Below are 7500 nucleotides of genomic sequence, written 5' to 3'. Positions count from 1 at the left end.
ATAGAAAGATGGAGGAGGCCTGGAAGAAAGGCGTGTGTAGGGCAAAGCACGGGAGAAAAGTGAGTTTATAGGTGGGAGAAGAATTTAGAAACTTGGGTGGGGCTAACAAAATCTTTTTTTTAAATGTATCTTATAATTGTATTTTATATGGTTCTATTCAGACATACAGATTGGAGGTTGGAGGATTTCAACTCTGAGACACTTTACTTAAAGATAACATGTGCTGTGTTGGATGTGAATGTGTGTGTGTGTGTTGTCTCTCCGTGTGTGTTGTCTCTCCGTGTGTGTGTGTGTGTGTGTGTGTGTGTGTGTGTGTGTGTGTGTGTGTGTGTATCTTTATGATAACATGTGCTATGTTGGATGTGAATGAGTTTTCAGACTAACTTTGGTGCCTCAGCATTCTGACACAGGGCAAGTGAGAGCAGACATGGAAAAGCAGTGATGGTCCTTAGTTTACTTCAAACTCACAAACTCGTAGTGAGGCTCCTAAATGAAGAGGACCACGTGTCAGATTGACACCATTTTTAGACACAGTTGGGTAATCGGAGGCTTTCACCAGAAACACAGCAGACAGGAAGGGTGCCATGTTTATGTAGACATATGGTAATGCAAAAATGTAACTTGACTGTATCAAACACATGAATGGTTCATGTTTCTTATTTTTAGTTAGAAGGACTTGGTTTTTGAATGCACTGTTACGTGTTTTACCAGATAGTCACAGCTGTGTACAAGAGTTACAAGTTAAGAGGTCAGTTAAAAAAGAATGTGGTGGTACACCACACATGAACTGTATGTCCACACGTTGCTGTCAATACACCCACACACATGCACGCGCAGACACACACACACGCATACGCACAGACACGCACGCACACACACACACACGCACGCACACGCACACACACACACAAGCACACACACACACACAAGCACCACACACACACACACACAGAATGCCTATGGCCTGGCACACAGTGATCTGTGTCCTTACGTACTTATCACCCTCTCTGGGATGTTGTGCCCGGAGGACACTGGGGTGTGAGGGGACAGCGTCTCACAGGGCAGCGTGACACCTCGGGCGCTGAACACCTCGGTGAGAAGGCGAGAGAAGTGCACGTGAGCGCCAACTAAAAACGCACATCTTACAACCCCCCCCCCCCCCAGCCACCTCTCTGAGATAAAGGCCTTCACTGGGGCTGCTGTCAACAGTCGTACAACACTGCAGCGCCCCAGGCCTCTAGCAGATACTAAACAGGCAGACCAATCAGCAGCAGACCAAGGCACATGACACACACAGAGAGAGGGAGAAAGAGAGACAGAGAGAGAGAACCGAGAGTATGGTCAGAAAGAAAAGGAGATGGACAGACACAGACCTGAGAATGAAGTGATGTGGTTTGATAGAATCTAATGAGCACGCCAAACTGACAGTGACTGACAACGGAAGATGTAGTCAGGATTTCAGCGTGGAGACTGATGCCATTTTTTTTTTACCAAAAGATTGGTGGAGACTCCACATCCACAAGGTCCACATCTGTTGATATCTCATATTTATACCTTTGTTATTTTTTACATCACTAGGTGGGACTTTTCCCACTAAATCCTTAACTATTGTCTGAAACTTGTTAGTAGTATGCTTCATGTTCTCTCACAGTCTAGGAAATGGAGCAGGCTGACCATCTGACAGCTGTGTCCATGTACTAAAGAGATAGTGGGAATATCGCTTACTTTTCTTCTCAGATTGAACTTTTTCATACTTTTTATCATTTCTAATTGTGGCCATAGCAATCTGGACGCTCAAAGGAACCCTATTACTTGAATCCTGACTGGCCATTGCAAATGACTGGTCTCCACAATTTAACTTAAAACATTTCTAAATTAACTTTTTACACAGATCCTCTTTCAAACACCCGTTGTGACCACTAGCACTTCCTATTATCTTGAGATTAATATCTGAGCTACAAATAAACCCGATGGAGCAAATGTCCAATGCAGCGACAGTGGTACAGTAGGTAGAGAAATCGACAGATTCCCTGTCGAAGCGTCCTTGAGCAAGACACTGAACCCCTAATTGCTCCTGATGTGCAGTGTGCCATCAGTGTAAATGTAAAATGTGTATACATCCTTGTAAGTCGGTTTGGATGAAAGCGTCTGCTAAATGACTAAATGTAAATGCAGCTCAGACCGATGGAGCTCACAATAAAGCCCGAGTGGACCCTGGTAAGTCCCTGGATCCTGGTAAGGCCCGATGGAGTGTTTTTCAGAACAGGGGAGTTACTCCGAATTCTGACAAAACATCCTGAATGAAGCTTCAAAGAAGCCCGGGGTGATGCGGATCTTACAGCAAACTCAAATCTCAGCAAATCCCCCAAAAAATCTCACGGTTGGAACCTTCATTACTGATGGCATTTTTTTTGTAGCAAAAGATTGGTGGAGACTCAGTCTGAGAATGATCAGTCAAGAAACAGGCTTTATTCTTGCAATGCTGCGCATCAAGGGAGAGACAGAGGCTTCACTCAAAAGATTCACCTGTCTCTTCTGGTCAGACATTGAAACAGTCCAGATTAAGTATCCTACATAGCATAAGGGGTGTCACCCCATAGCCCCGGGTTACAGAATCAGATGATACAAAATGATGTGACACTTAGTTCAGAATAGCAATATTCGGTTCCATCAGGTTGGAACATGAATGAGAGTGAATGGCTGAGTTTGGAAGAGAAGCTTGAAGGTATATAACTGGCCCTGAAAGAAGGGCAGAGGCATACAACTGTCCCCCGAAGAGAGGATGAGGCTGTTATGCCAGAACAGGATATGGATATGAGGATGTGGTTAATTATGGCATAGGCACAGAGCTGAGGTTGTGGTTAGATATGGGATAGGCACAGACATGAGAGAGAGAAGGTGTGTGGTTGGAACAGAGGAAGTAGAGTAGAGATTAATGCGGGCCCTGCTGTAAGAGACCACTCTCTCAGTGGTGTCAGCGCATTCATTTGCGACTTTACTGGACAGGAGTGGTTCCCAAAGTGTGGGGCGGGTCCCTCAGGGTTTGTGTGTGTGTGTGTGTGTGTGTGTGTGTGTTTGGGGGGTTGAGGGCGAGAAAATTGGGGAGAGCCCTAAACAACCAACTGCTCTCACAACATGGAAACTTGTAACTAACCTATTTGGTCATGGGTTTATAAGCTACTTTGTATTTAGCCTAATTACTAATACAAAGGACATGTGCCTAACATGAACCAAACCAAAAATGGAATGATAGGCTACTTAGCCAGCCAGATCTGATCTGTTTTAAACAAGAGCTAAATAAAATAAAAAAATCTGATCAGTAACTGATCGATGAAATGAAATTTGAAATGTTTAACTGTTCAGTGTTAAAGAAAAGCAATGCAACAACTAATGGATAGGATCTGTATTTTTATGAAAAGTTGAATTAATGATTAATGAGTATGGGCATCTGTTTCTTTTTTTCTAATTGAAAACAGATAATAGGCTATATGAGCGTCTCAAAGTGTTTTTTTCTCTCATTACAATTGAATTACAGCATTAGTCTCGTTATTTGATAGCCACACCTTGTAGATGTTGTTCTATGTTTAAAGTTAAAAGTTTAAAATTCTGTACTCATGCATGGCAATATCCTGCTGTGATGCATTAGGGTTTACTGAGATACGGTCATAAAAACTCATTGATGAGGACAGTTTGGCATGAGTTTTCTCACATTCTGAACGGTTGTCTGTCATTTAATAATTCTGATTTATTATATGGCAACGACAGTACGAGCGCTCTGATTGGCTAATGGGTAGTCATGCCAGCCGCGTATTGCCCCATCGCCGGTCTGATACGGATCCGTATTGCCCTCTGACATCATCTTCAAAATGAGCGATATTGATAGACATCAACAGCAATGAGGAAATTCAGAAGCAGCGAAAATTCTTTATTGAAAGTGATGATGAAGACTAGAAACTATAGTTTGAATCACTTGTGTTGTTACTTTCCTGTAAATTAAAGCCATTTTAGCTGAGCCGTGTTGTCCGTTTTCTATTGATCATTGTAACTAGAAGTTAGCAAGTAATTGGTTGCTACGCAACACCTGAAACACATTGTGTCGTGAGAAGACTTGAGAGCTGAACAAAACGACATGTTTTCTATTAACAATTACCATTTCTTTTCATTTACAAAATGAAAGGAGCGAAAAATGCCATTTAATAAACAACTTACTAACCTCGATCGTTCGGTCATGCCGGGAAATATCAAACTTCGGCTTTGGCGTATCAACCTCGCTATCGCTCGGTCGATACGTTAAAGTCTCAGTCTGATATTTCTTCGGCATGACCTCACTCTCAGTTAGTAAGTAGCTAATAATCACACGGTGGTGAGCCTGTACCTCTTCACACCTCTAGTGTTAGAGAGCTTATAAACATGAATATTAGTGCAGTTGTCTATCATTCTGTTTATAATAATATGTGCAGTACCTATTTGTTTACCACATGGGCTGTGTGTGTTTATGTAATCAATAGACTCAGTAATGATGAGAAATGACCTGTCTCTCTTCCTCTCTCTCTGTTACTCTTTCTTTTGCCTCACTTTCTCTCTCTCTCTCTCTCTCTCTCTCACTCTCTTTTTCTTTCTGACCCTCTCTTTTTCAATTATTCACACATACAGACGCACGGACACACAGACTCACACAGTGCGTGACCTGCAGAGTGTTACGTGTCAGTCAATGTGTAGAGGTTAGAGAGAGGGGTCATAGACATGTTCGGGTCAATGGCAGATCACTAGAACTCTCTGTCTCTGGATCCAGCAGGCCTCAGGCTTCACTGTGTATCTGGACACCAAACTACCCCACAGGGTCAAACCAAACTACCCCACAGCGTCAAACCAAACCACACCACAGGGTCAAACCCAACCATATCACAGGGTCATAACAGACCATATCACAGGGTCAAATGAAACTACACCACAGGGTCTTACCAGATCATATCACAGGGTCAAACCAAACTAAATCAAATAAAATTGAACTTTATTTATACGCCGCATTTCACAATGTGCTTCACAGAAGGAAATGGGGGGGGGGGGGGGGGACGACACTTGTATGAGACAGATTTTCCAGAGGGATGAGGAAATCATATCATGTAAGTGCAAACATATTATAAAGCACACACAAGCAAGACCCACTGCAGACCACTGAGACTGGATAAATAGGCGAGATTGATAGGATAGGATGATAGGCGAGATTAAAGAGGTATGTCTTAAGTGCACGTCTAAAGGTTTCCACCGCTTGAGCCATTCTTAGATCTTCTGGCAGAGTATTCGAAAGGCTAGGAGCGTAGAAACTAAAAGCTGCCTCTCCATGTCTCTTTGTCCTGGCCTGACTAATTGACTAATGGCTTTTTTTGGTAGACCAGACAAGAGCGAGTTACAGTAGTCTAGCCTAATCATGATAAAAGCATGAGACAGTTTTTCTAGTCAGCATTAATCCTGAGGTCATTTACAACCTTTACTAATGCCGTTTCTGTGCTGTGATGGGAACGAAAGCCAGATTGGACAGTGTCAAACTACACTACAGGGGTGGTCAAACCAAACTACATCACAGGGTCAAACCAAACTACACTACAGGGGTGGTCAAACCAAACTACATCACAGGGTCAAACCAAACTACACTACAGGGGTGGTCAAACCAAACTACATCACAGGGTCAAACCAAACTATACCACAGGGGTGGTCAAACCAAGTCTCAAAATAACTTTCAGCCCAGCTGTGGAGTGCTTATGATCATAATGATGTTACTGATGAAGAGAATGAGGATGATGATGATACTGTTATGGTGTTGATCATGATGATGGTGGTATTATGATTGAGCTGAGTTTCAGTGGACGCCGATCTGATTGAAGGTCGTGGTACTGATGACTGGAGTAAACAAAAGCTGTGGACATGGCTGTTTTAAGCCTCTTTAAGGTCTTTACAGAAGCGCCAGTTACAGATAGGGGTCGACTTGGTAGGATGGTTGAAAGATACCAGGTATCACACACATAATGCTGATGATGAAGATCATGACCAACATCACCATCAACAACACTGCCATCATCTCTTTCCCACTTTTATCATCCCCTTCATCATTATCAGCATCGTCACCAACAGCCTATTCACTGTTTTGATCAGAATCCTCATATTCACCATCACCCTCATCATTATGGCAGCATAAATCATCCTCATCCTCACCACATCAATCATCGTTTTCTTTATCGTCATCATAATCACATCAACTTCCTCATCATCATTCAACTCATACTCTACTCTCATACTCTAACTCATGTCTAATTAACCCATGTCTAATTAACCCATGTCTAACTCATGTCTAATTAACCCATGTCTATTTAACCCATGTCTATTTAGCCCATGTCTAACTCATGTCTAGTTAACCCATTAGACCAGTTACACAGTTATCCTTTCTCTGTGTATGACATTCTATCTCTCTCTCTATCTCTCTCTCTATACTGTATATCTCTCTCTCTATCTATCTATCTATTTACCTACCTACCTATCTATATCTAACTGTCTTTCTTTCTCTCTCTCTCTATCTCTATCTATCTATCTATCTCTCTCTATCTACCTATCTATCTATCTATTTACCTACCTACCTGCCTACCTGCCTGCCTACCTATCTAGCCTGTGTGTATGCACGTTCTTTTAATACTCTAATATCCTTTAACATGTAGTACTTGTTATTTGTCGGTATGCTGTAGACTACACATTCTCCTGTTAGAGTCCTTGGGTATGCTGTTCATCCATGCAGTCTGTCTGTGTGTCTCAGGGCTTTGCCTCTCTCAGACGCTTCACAGTGAAATCATCTCCACACTGGCAAGGGGGCTGGACCAGAGGAGACCATAGAGCACCTATCCAAGCCTGGTAATGCACAGCCTCATGTACACACACACACACACACACACACACACACACACACACACACACACACACACACACACACACACACACACACACACACACACAGCCTCCCTCATTCTGTCATATTCTCTATGCTTTCTTCTATATAATGTTGCCCTACAAAAGTGGATATCATAAGTGGAAGCAGCCAGGTCTTCTCTCTGTGTAGAACGTCTAGTGTGTGTATGTGTGTATGAGTGTGAGAGGTTTGATGTGTTTGTGTGTGTGTGTGTTTGTGTGAGAGAGAGAGAGGTTTGATGTGTTTGTGTGTGTGTGTGTAGGTGTGCGTGTGTGTGTGTGTGTGTGTGTGTGTGTGTGTGTGTGTGTGTGTGTGTGTGTGTGTATGCGTGCCTGTGTGTGTGTGTGTGGATCATGCTCTGTTGGATTAGACTGAAATCTCAACCACCCTCTTATAGCACCTCATACAGAGCTGTCAGTCATCTGCTAAGGGCCTTCCTGTAGTCGGGTGAAGGCATTCGTACTGATGTCACCTGTCCTTATGTTACAGTTTGTGTGTGCATGTGTCTGTAAATGTCTTTGTGTGTGGAGAGAATCAAATGGGAAAGC

At 42.9% G+C, this 7500-nt stretch overlaps 1 protein-coding gene across 2 annotated transcripts in view; it reads left to right on the top strand.

Moving 5' to 3' along the window:
- kcnj14 (potassium inwardly rectifying channel subfamily J member 14) overlaps positions 1–7500 on the top strand; it is a 24949-nt gene that overhangs the window by 6231 nt on the left and 11218 nt on the right. Inside the window, exon 2 of one of the 2 annotated variants that reach the window (XM_031576088.2) lies at positions 6785–6897. The gene's annotated coding sequence lies outside the window, so the exon portion shown is untranslated. The remainder of the gene's footprint in view (positions 1–6784; positions 6898–7500) is intronic. The other variant, XM_012841985.3, reaches the window with a different exon arrangement.

The sequence above is a fragment of the Clupea harengus genome, chromosome 11, assembly GCF_900700415.2.
Source record: "Clupea harengus chromosome 11, Ch_v2.0.2, whole genome shotgun sequence".
NCBI classification, from domain to species: domain Eukaryota; kingdom Metazoa; phylum Chordata; class Actinopteri; order Clupeiformes; family Clupeidae; genus Clupea; species Clupea harengus.
This window is presented reverse-complemented; position numbering and strand designations above follow the sequence as displayed.